The following is a 10,307-nucleotide window of genomic DNA, read 5'->3' as shown; positions in this document are numbered from 1 at the left end:
GTCGGTTGCGCATTGATACTACGTAAACGCATCAGTAACTTGATGTTATAAAACGTATTGTTATGTGTGATTTGATGAGTAAATAGTACAAGCATATGAGTCAAAGTTTATATGTTCCTTTTACCCAAAGTGGGATAAAAGCGATATCTGTGGGCCCCTCGATGATTTAGTGATGACATCCTAAGCGCTTGGCCAAGCCTGGACTAAGTTGATGTGTTCAATTGTAGTCTTTTGTTAGTCGTCATAAATCGGAAATCGGGAAAAAACACATGGACATAGAGAATGATTGTAATCCATGTCTCAGTCCATATGGTATCTTGTAGAATGGAGGAATATTTGATCCCTTATCTAAATCACGCGATTCTGATATGATAAGAGTCCGACTGCGACTTTTGAGAGCTACGATTGCTAATCGGATTCTGAAGTTGTACTTGCAATAATAATTATTAGACTTATCCAAGTGGAGACTGTTGGATTAGGTGTCTAAGCCCATAACTATAATTGGTATGTACTTGACCCAATAATAGCATTGGTCCTTTTGGGTTACCTTCACCATAGCAATTTGATAGGATGAATTATGCAGAAAGAGGTTTATTATGGTTTATTTATATATTATAAGAATAATATATTAACTGAGAAATCATATTATTTAATTAGTATTGATCAGAAATTAATCAAAAATTAATTTAATTAGTATGTAATTAAATCAGTAGTAGTTGTAGTTTGGGTTAATAGACTCTATTGGTATAGGGTGGACGAAAACTATATGAAATTCCATATAGATTTCGTCCATGGGCTTACTATAAGGGATCCATGTGTTAGTTAGGGCCTAAGCAAGGGAAATTAGGGTTTCCACTTGAAACCCCTAATAACTAAAGTATATAAGAAACCCCAAGGCACACAAAATTGGCCCCTATGAGTTTCTAAGAGAACCCTAGCCGGTTTTGAGGCCTTCTCTCCTCTCTCTTGTTCTTCGTTGTTGCTAGTGGTGTTTGTGACTCCATTAGAGGTGCAACAATTGGGGCACTAAGCTCTTGAAGGTCAAGATCAAATCAACAACAAGAAAGGTAACATCTAAACCCTATTTTATGTGTCAATTTACCCGAAAAATGGTATGCTAGCTGTTAGGGTTTATGCTTTGGATGATTATTTGCATGTATAACTTGAGAAAAACTTAGATCCAAAGCATTAAGGTTGCATGTACACCATAGGAATGGTGTAGTGCTCAAAACCCATCATAAATGTCATATCTCTTCCCTGTTATTTCTCAAGTTCAGCAACCACCACATTTTACCACCATCAACTACCACCTATCACAACCTAAAACTGCGACATGTCACTCCTATTTCTCTCCCACCGCTTATTTTAGAAGAGAGGCCTTATGTCCGACCAACATTGAACACATCCCACATTTTTCCTTCCCAAAAAAATTGATGGCCCCCTTGAAATTGATAAACTTATAAGCTGAAATCAAATCTAACGAAACCTTAAACCTGAAAATCAAACTATAAACTTGTAAATCGAAACCCATAAGTTGTAGGAGCAGAAAGAAGATTCAAATCACTACTAGAAAAACAGTCTTTTACGACGCTCATTACGCATCGTAAAAGGCTCAGAGGACGCGCAAATGCACGTCAAGGAAGGCGCTGTCATAAAGAGAAACGATGCGCATTTACGACGCTCATTTATGACGCGCAATTACGACGCGCGTTTACGACACGCAATGCGTATCAAGGAAGGCCCTGTCATAAAGGAAGACGACACGCATTCACGTGTCGTAACCTTACGACGCGCGTGTTAATGACACGCAATGCGTATCAAAAAAGCCCCCGTCAAGAAAGGCCATGTCATAATGAAGACGACACACATTTTTGCGTATCATAATTTTAAATGTTTAAAAAAATATTATTTATAGATTTACTTATTTTCAAATTAAATTTGTATTTAATGTTTCATAATAGAAAATAAAATATCATATACAAAAAATAGAATCCATTGCATAAATTTAATGTCATACAAATAATCGTTCCATGGAAAGATAACACAAATCAATAGAAGTTGTAACAAAAATTTACAAACAAATTAGATACAAAAAATACAATCCATTGCCCCTTTGCTTATTCAAGATCAACCTACAAGTAGCTAACTAATCTATACAAATTCACCCTTGTTTCTAATCATTTTCATAAATACTTTACAAACATAATTCATCCATAGTACCTGAACTATAGTTGCAGCCTTGTTTCTTCTTCTTCTGAACTCATCTCTTGCAATCATTGCTCTAAGCCTAGTCTGAATAGATACAACAGCTCCTTGTCAATTATGTGAAAATACAACCGAAGAGTGGCCTACCTTCATAATAGCAATAACTAACGAAGTAGGAATGAAAGAGAAGGCAATACTCACAAATACAAACATTTCTTCCTTAGTTCTTCACATTCTTGCACTGCCTCATAAGCTTTACCATCCTACATCAATGTAAAATAAAGGCATTAAATGTTAAATCTATTGTGAAAATATATAATATATAAGAAAGGAAATCAAATAATTACCTTACAGTGTGACCTTGCCAAATGAATTGAAATCAAATTAATTGATAAATCAAATTATACGATATAGTTTCGAATGTGTATTAAATGGAATGTTCTTTAACAAATGAATAAATAAATACATACCGACAATCTTTTAGATGAAAGAAGGCATCAGAATTAGATGTTAGCAACACCAGGTATGTATCATCTTGTAACAATCACTAGTGAGTAGTGAAAAAAATATCATAAGAAAAACTTAATTAAAGTTTCTCTCACTTACATCAAAATAATGAACATAAGCATGTAGAAAGGGCATGGAATTGTATCTTGGTAAAAATATGGGGGAGAATGACTCAGATGTCCTGCATCAAACATGTAACATTTCACACACACACAATTAATATGGAAAATAAAAAGTGATGGCATAATGAACTTGCCTAAAAGATTCAAATGACATGACAAAATTAGCAAGAAGCAGCATGTCATCAAGATGGAGTTGTGCTTTCTATGCACCTACAAGACTCACAACCTACATTTGAAGAAAATAAATTACATAAAAGAAATCCATTTATGAGGTAAAAAGAAAAAAAAAGAAAAAACCTTGTATTTACTCATGAGCATTGAATAGATGACGCCTGAATTAGAAACATCTTGCAAGATAGCAGCAACAGCTTGCCTTGTTGCACAAGGAAGGGGAAGATAGGTGTATGCATGAAGAAAAGAGGCAGGGTTCCTGAAAAAAACAACAACAATGAAATGCATAATTTTTGGTTTTGTAATTTGATGGAATACTGACATTGTTATAATTTTGAAAATAAAATAAGATCAAACGAACCAACCTAAAAGAGTGGAAGAGGGAAGAGAAAACAACATCTATTCCTCTAAGTAAAGGCGTCATATCAAACTTTGGATTGTTCTCAAAATATCTACTTACAGACTCTGTGAGTATAAGCACCATCTGCATCCCATGTAAAATGATATATCTCAAAACTCAAATGTATAAAATCATATAATAATGATAATAAGAATGTAAAATACAAAAAGGTACCAACCTGGCCATAAAGAAGTTCCAGTTGACTACGTAATGACTCATAAGGCTCTTCTGTACAACTTATGCAAACTAAATGAATTGGTCCTTTTACAAGAAAAGCCACCTGTCCACCAAAAAAGGAAAAAAAACCATATTTGGTTTTAGTATATTTTGTTAAAACTACAACATATCTTATCTAACCTGGTGTTTTCCTGCCCTAATCAAATGAATCCGCTCGCCCCTGAAAAAAAAAGAGATCAATGAACCAAACTATTAGAGTTAAGAGAAAATAAATATAGAACAACAAGAGTAAATCCACCTGTATAAAAAAAATAATAATAAGCGATGGTGATATGTATTTAATATACCCGTGTTCAACAGAGGAAATAATGGCTTGTAGAGTTGCTGAAAATCCTGCTAGCTTGTGTTCATTTCCATATCTTGTGAACTGAGCTCTTTCCCATTTTAAATGCCTTCAGCTTTTGAGCTGAATCCTTATACCCTTCACCCGGAACCAATTCATCAAAAACTGAATCAACACAAGTCATTATATTAGAAATCTACTGAATATTTGTTTCTTGTTATATACTGTTTTGAGTTTTGAGTGATTTCAGTGTTTACAAGACCGCTGCAAACATAATAAATTATTTCATATTTCAAGAATATTATATATTTTTTATTTTTTTAGAAAAAGTAATTTATATATATATATATATATATATATATATATATATATATATATATATATATATATTTTGAAAGGGATTTTTGTACCTTCGGTGACTGGCCATTACACCTCACCCAGCATGCTTGGACATCTTCACAACTTCTATACACTCAGTTACGGATCCAATTTGGTTAACCTAATAACAGTAAACAATAGAATTAAGGGCAAAATTTAAAATATGTGGGAGAAGCTATAGCTTTCATTTCTTTTGAAGCTATACCAAATGGTTAAATTTTATATGCAATTTCAGTAACAACATAATGTTAAAATATGTGGGAGAAGCTATAGAAACTTGAATCTTGAATGTGATAGGTTTGACTCACCTGTTGACCAGCCTTGACTGATATTTGACCTCTCAAAGAGAATATTTGATCTCTGTTATCCATCATGTTAGCAGGACTAGAAAACAGATCAGAATCACCACCCCTTGAGAAGAAGTTGTTTGCAGGTTGAATGGCTGACCGTTTGACCGACTCATACTCACTTCTCAATTGGTCATACATCTCATCCAGTTTTCTATTTTGCCTGTTAGCAAAAAATAAAAACATTGATGTAAGTAAAAAACACGTATAGAATAGTGAATAGTCCATCAGGTTCCTAACAAAACATCAACTTTAAACAGACAAAAAAAACTTTTTACGGATGCTATTTTCAATGATAAGGGCATTTACGTCTTTTTACCTTACAGGAGACCTACTTGGGCTTCTTCCATCAACAACTCTTCCTAAAATTACCAATTTCAAAAGAAGCACAAATCTCCACCCAAAGATTGGTGGATAGAAGATATAGCAGACCTTAATATAGACCTATTCAGATGTGTCATTAATACTGTAAGGTCAACAGACATGATTCCACCAAAGCTTATAGGTGAAGCTTTGCATGTTTATGCATGTCATTGGCTTCCAGATGTTACAAGCGGTAGATCTGATCGGCCTAAAACATCAACATCTTCTCAAATCACTCAAGAAGAATCTTTAAACAGAAAGAAACAACTTGAGATAATTGTAAGCCTTATTCCAGAAGATAGAGGATCAGTTTCAGTTCGATTCCTACTGAGACTCCTTAGCATGGTGAGTATTTTAGGGGCATCTCCATCCATACGTATGATACTCATTAGGAAATGTAGCTTTTAGTTAGAGGAGGCAACACCAAATGATTTGATATTATTATTACCTTCACATGATCATGACTCTTTTGGTGATCATCATCAAACTTATGATATTGATTTGGTAATGGCTGTCTTGGAGGGTTTTATCATACAATGGAGAAAATCATATTGTAAAGATGAAGAACAATCAATGATCTTGATTTCAAAAATTGCATAACTTATAGACTCTTATCTCCAAATTGTCTCCACAGATGCAAACATGTCATGATTTTCATAATCTACAAAATCCAAGAAAAAGGTTGTTACTACTTAAGGAATAGGACAAAAGAAAAGATATAAGAGCAGTGGTCTGCACCTTGTTGTAAAAAGATACAAGTGCATAAGCTTCATATGACGATTGTTATCTGTTTTACCCCTGTCCATGTTTCCTTGAAGACCCCCTACAGATTACAAGAAAATGTAAAAAAAAGAAGTAACAAAAATGTAACAAAAAGAAGTAATAAAAGCCTAGTTTTTTCATCAGCATGTTCCTCAAACTCATGAGCACGAAAAATATGAATTTATCAAGAACACTAGTTAAGCTTTCAATAATGCTCTTCCAATAATTAGTTGGATATATTTCTCATGAACCCTGTGAGGGTTGCATCTGGAGAAGGATTTGGAGAAACAATCCTTTCATCTTTGGGAGAAAGTGGTTGATTATACAAATAAAGAACTAATGAAAAACATATATGAAAGGGGAAATTAAGATGAATAGAATTTAATAGCCAACAAGTACCTTATCCATGCAGTTAGCGATTATGGTTCGTAGTTGTTGATCGACGTTACAATCAAGGGAGTTGTAGTTGCCGAACCAGTTAGTGTGAGGCTCGATGTGGAAGAAATTGGACTACGGATCTACTTGCTTCACCTTTGTGATTTCATAGATGTGTTTTAGGGTTACGGTTGATGCAGCAACACGACCTGCACGCCCACTCCCGGAGTCAATTCCACCAACGTTTTTAAGAAATCGGGTCACTAAAGGGAAACAAACACTCATCTCAAAAGTTTGTCTTTGAAAACATCACAGTGCCAGCGATCAGGTCTTCCAATTTGTATTTTTGGGTGCAAGCGTTGACTTTGTACTGACCTACTACCACCGGTGGTCCAGGTATTCCTCCGCCAGCTGGGATGGTGAGACGGACTGTCGACACCATGGGCCGACGGCCCGACGCATTAGACTTTCCTTTAGGGATGCCATTTGAATAAAATCCAAACCTGAACAAAAAAAATTGGAACAGTAATATGAAAAAACCCTAAATCCTTAATTGCAAGAGTAAGAAATTAAAGGAGAATAATAAGAGAGTGATGTATGTACTTGTTCTAGAGTGTGAACGAATCAAAAAATCAATAGCATAACTGATGGAAAATGGGAGAGGAGAATTAGTGGGGCTTTTGATTTTTGGGATTTCATTTCCCTCCTTAGGTATACAGAGATGCTATATGGATGGAGACGCGTGTTTCATTAAAATATTATAAAACGGCAGGCCTAGACGACACACTATTTATAAAAGGTTCCCTCCGTGTTTTTTTTAGACACAAATTTAAGGGCACGCCAAAATACGTGTCCTCTATCCTTCAGTTTTTGGAAACCTAACATTATTTTTATGGACACACAAGAATGCGTATCCTAAATATGCGAGTGTCATTGTTTGTGCGTCATTAAAGGCCATTTTTCTTGTAGTGAATCGATGCATTGGGGGTCACCCTGAATCCCACTACTATCAAAGAACCTCACATTGATGATGTTGACCTCCATCAAACATGAAGAATCGGATCTGTAACAACCAACCCTTCATCTTGCACACTTCATTTCTTGTGTTACTGATCCCCAAACAAGTGTTGGAGCTCGATCTAAAACCCTAGGCGGCAACGACATCTCTATATTTGTGTGGAACCCGGTGGAAACCACCTCTCCGCCTCTACGGTACCATTGATTTGGACTTTTCTTCTATTTATTTCTGACAACATCTCCATCAATGGTTTGGATTCAAAGAAAGGTGACAAGAGCCATGACCCATGTGATAGCAATGACGATGTAACAGTCGGAATTCAGGTAATTACTTTTCTTTCCCTTAGAATGAACTTTCTTTGCGAAAAGGGTCCCTACATACGCTGGGCATAGATAAGTGTACGCTTAGCGTACTAGGGGAGGCTGGTCATGGGCATGCACCAGGTACGCGGGGAGTACGTGGCTCAAGACTAAAACCCTAATTTTAGGGCAAGGCCCTTATTTAAACACTCTTATGTTGCTTGGACCTTACCCTAGACAGCCTTCAAAGTCTATTATTATCCCAAATCCTTAGATTTGCATGAGAGTGTAATCTTTGAGATTAAAAGTGTTTTAGTGGCCATTTTAGTGGGTTTATAAGAAGGAGAAGGTGGTGATCAAGTCTTCGATGTTATTGAGCTTCTAGATTCTGCATCTAGTTCATCTTGAGGAACTTCTGGAGGTAAAAAGTCTAGACCTTGCTATCTCTTTTGCGATTTTGAGTTAGGGTTTGTTGTGAAGTCCAATTTTAGTTCATGGAACCTTTCTTGTGAGTTTGAGCAACTCCATAGGCTAGAAATGTTAGATCTAAGCTCCTTGGACATGCTTGATGCGTAAAAATGCCATATTGAAGGTTGTATTAGGACCATGCATGAGTTTAAGGTCTTAAAAGTTGTCTTAATGGGAATAATGAAGTATTGGGGTCCCATGTGGCATGTAAGGGCATAAAGTTGCCAAATTTATTCCCTAGGACACCTTAATAGACTCAGATCTGGAGTTAGACGTTGAGGTCCCAAGTATTAAGCACTTAATGGACTTTTGTGTTGGATTAGTGTCTAAGTCCATAACTATTTTGGTATGTACTTGACCCGATGGTGCATGGTCCTTTTGGGTTGCCTTCACCAAAGCAATTTGATAGGATGAATTATGGAGAGAAAGGATTAATTATGATTTATTATGAGAATAATATATTAAAGGAGAAATCATATTGTTTAATTAATATTAGTCAAGAATTAATAAGAATTAAGTTTGTGGCTAAAAGACATTAGTTAAACTTAAGGGACTAGAACTGTCAATTGTATGATAGTTGAATATTAAGCTAATGGACTCCATATTAAAGGGGTGGATGAATTCTATGGGGAAACCCATTAGAAATCGTTCTAGGCCTTTAAGGAAGGAGTCCATGGGTTGCTTAGGACCTAAGCATCCAAATTAGGGTTTCCTTGTTTCATAACCCTAATAGCCTCATTATTTAAAGATCCATAGAGCACCAAAACGTGTGGAAGTAACTCCTTAGGGTTTTGGACGGTTTTGGGCAACCTCCTCTCTCCTCATTCTTCATCCTCTTGCTCTTGGTGTTTGTGAGCCATTAGAGGAGTGACAATTGTGACTCTAAGCTTTCTAAAGTCATTACAAGGAGAATTTGAGATTGTTATTACTACATAACAATCAAGGTAAGATCTAAAAACCCTTTCACATGTTAATATGATTAATTGTATGCTAGAACTAGGATTTAAAGTCTTGGATAAATTGCATGTACAATAGAGAAACCTAGATCCAAGCATTAGGGTTTTCATGAGCACATAGGATTAGAGCATTATGGCTAAAACCCATCAGTGGTATTAGAGCATAGATTGGTTTCTATTGTATTGATGCCTTGTTTGTTTGTTCAAGCTATAAAATCGATTTTTTGTCCCCCCTGTCTGATGAACGCGGCGAGTTCCAATGTGGACTCGGCGAGTACCTCCAACTCGGCGAGTCCATAGAGGAACTCGGCGAGTTCGAGCATCAGAAGGAGGCAGTTTCGGGATTTCTTGCTGTTTTACTCATGGATATTTGCCTTATCTGTTTTAGGTCATTAAAATCCGATTTTAAACATATTTTTGAGTATATCCTTAATTAAAAAAAAGATAATTACCAATTGATTAGATAATAACTTCCTTATATGATTAAAGTTTGATTATTTGTATTAATTGGGTAACTTATCTTGCAACAAATTGATTGTAGGTCAAATTTAGATAATCATTAAATTAATTGTTTAATTTAAATTATTTGCTATTTGATCCTTTGTGTTTTGAAAAGTTTCAAACTTGCCCTCAAGTTTTGGAATTTAAAAGTTGATTAATAGTCTAATTTAGAAATGTTAAATTCTAAAACCCTAGTATTGTTTTGAAAAGTTCAAATCACACCCTTATGGTTTTATTAATTAATTAAGGTGTATAATTAAATGAGATTTAATAAATCCATAAAGTTTAGGTTCACATTTAGTTAAATTAAAAGTGTAATTTATTAAATTAGACCACCTAGTATTTTAAAAGTGTAAAATACACCCTATACTATATATAACATTAAAAGTCTAACATTATATATATGTATGAGTAAAAGTCAATCTTACCGTTAGTAGGCCTCATTCACGAAGCTGATCTATAAGGGGTGTTTAAGGAAATTGCCTATAAAATGGCGATTGAATAGGTATCCACTCTTACCCACCGCACTCTTGACTAGTGGAGGGTCGTTAGCCGAACGGGTAGGATAGGACAGAAACCTTCCATTATAACTATAATGAAGTACAAAAGTAACTAAATATTTTTTTTACAAATTCCCAATCTTAGTTACTCTAGGCAAAAGTGAATTGATGCAATTCCATGAAATTACACTTTGTACCCTTGCGAAGACATTTAGTGGAGCGTGTGTGGTTAACCGGCACACTAAATAGGTCTAAGCAAAGGCAACTCAATGTTTGTCATAGTTCGGTGGAGCGTGTGTGGTTAACCGGCACATCAAATAGGTGACTGTAACATGTGGGGGCACCATGTAAGTTTGCATGGTTATTCACACCCGCTTTGTGATCCTCGGTATCCCAGTCACAAACTAAAGGGGCA

The 10,307-nt window shown here is 35.4% G+C and overlaps 1 pseudogene; it reads right to left on the bottom strand.

The window, feature by feature from the left end:
- Window positions 1–2,402: 2,402 nt before the first annotated feature.
- On the bottom strand, window positions 2,403–7,314 carry LOC111918143 (vacuolar fusion protein MON1 homolog; annotated as a pseudogene).
- Window positions 7,315–10,307: the final 2,993 nt, after the last annotated feature.

This window comes from Lactuca sativa, chromosome 6 (genome assembly GCF_002870075.4).
Source record: "Lactuca sativa cultivar Salinas chromosome 6, Lsat_Salinas_v11, whole genome shotgun sequence".
NCBI classification, from domain to species: domain Eukaryota; kingdom Viridiplantae; phylum Streptophyta; class Magnoliopsida; order Asterales; family Asteraceae; genus Lactuca; species Lactuca sativa.
The sequence above is the reverse complement of the archived record's forward strand: the minus strand, read 5'-3'. Positions and strand labels throughout refer to the sequence as shown.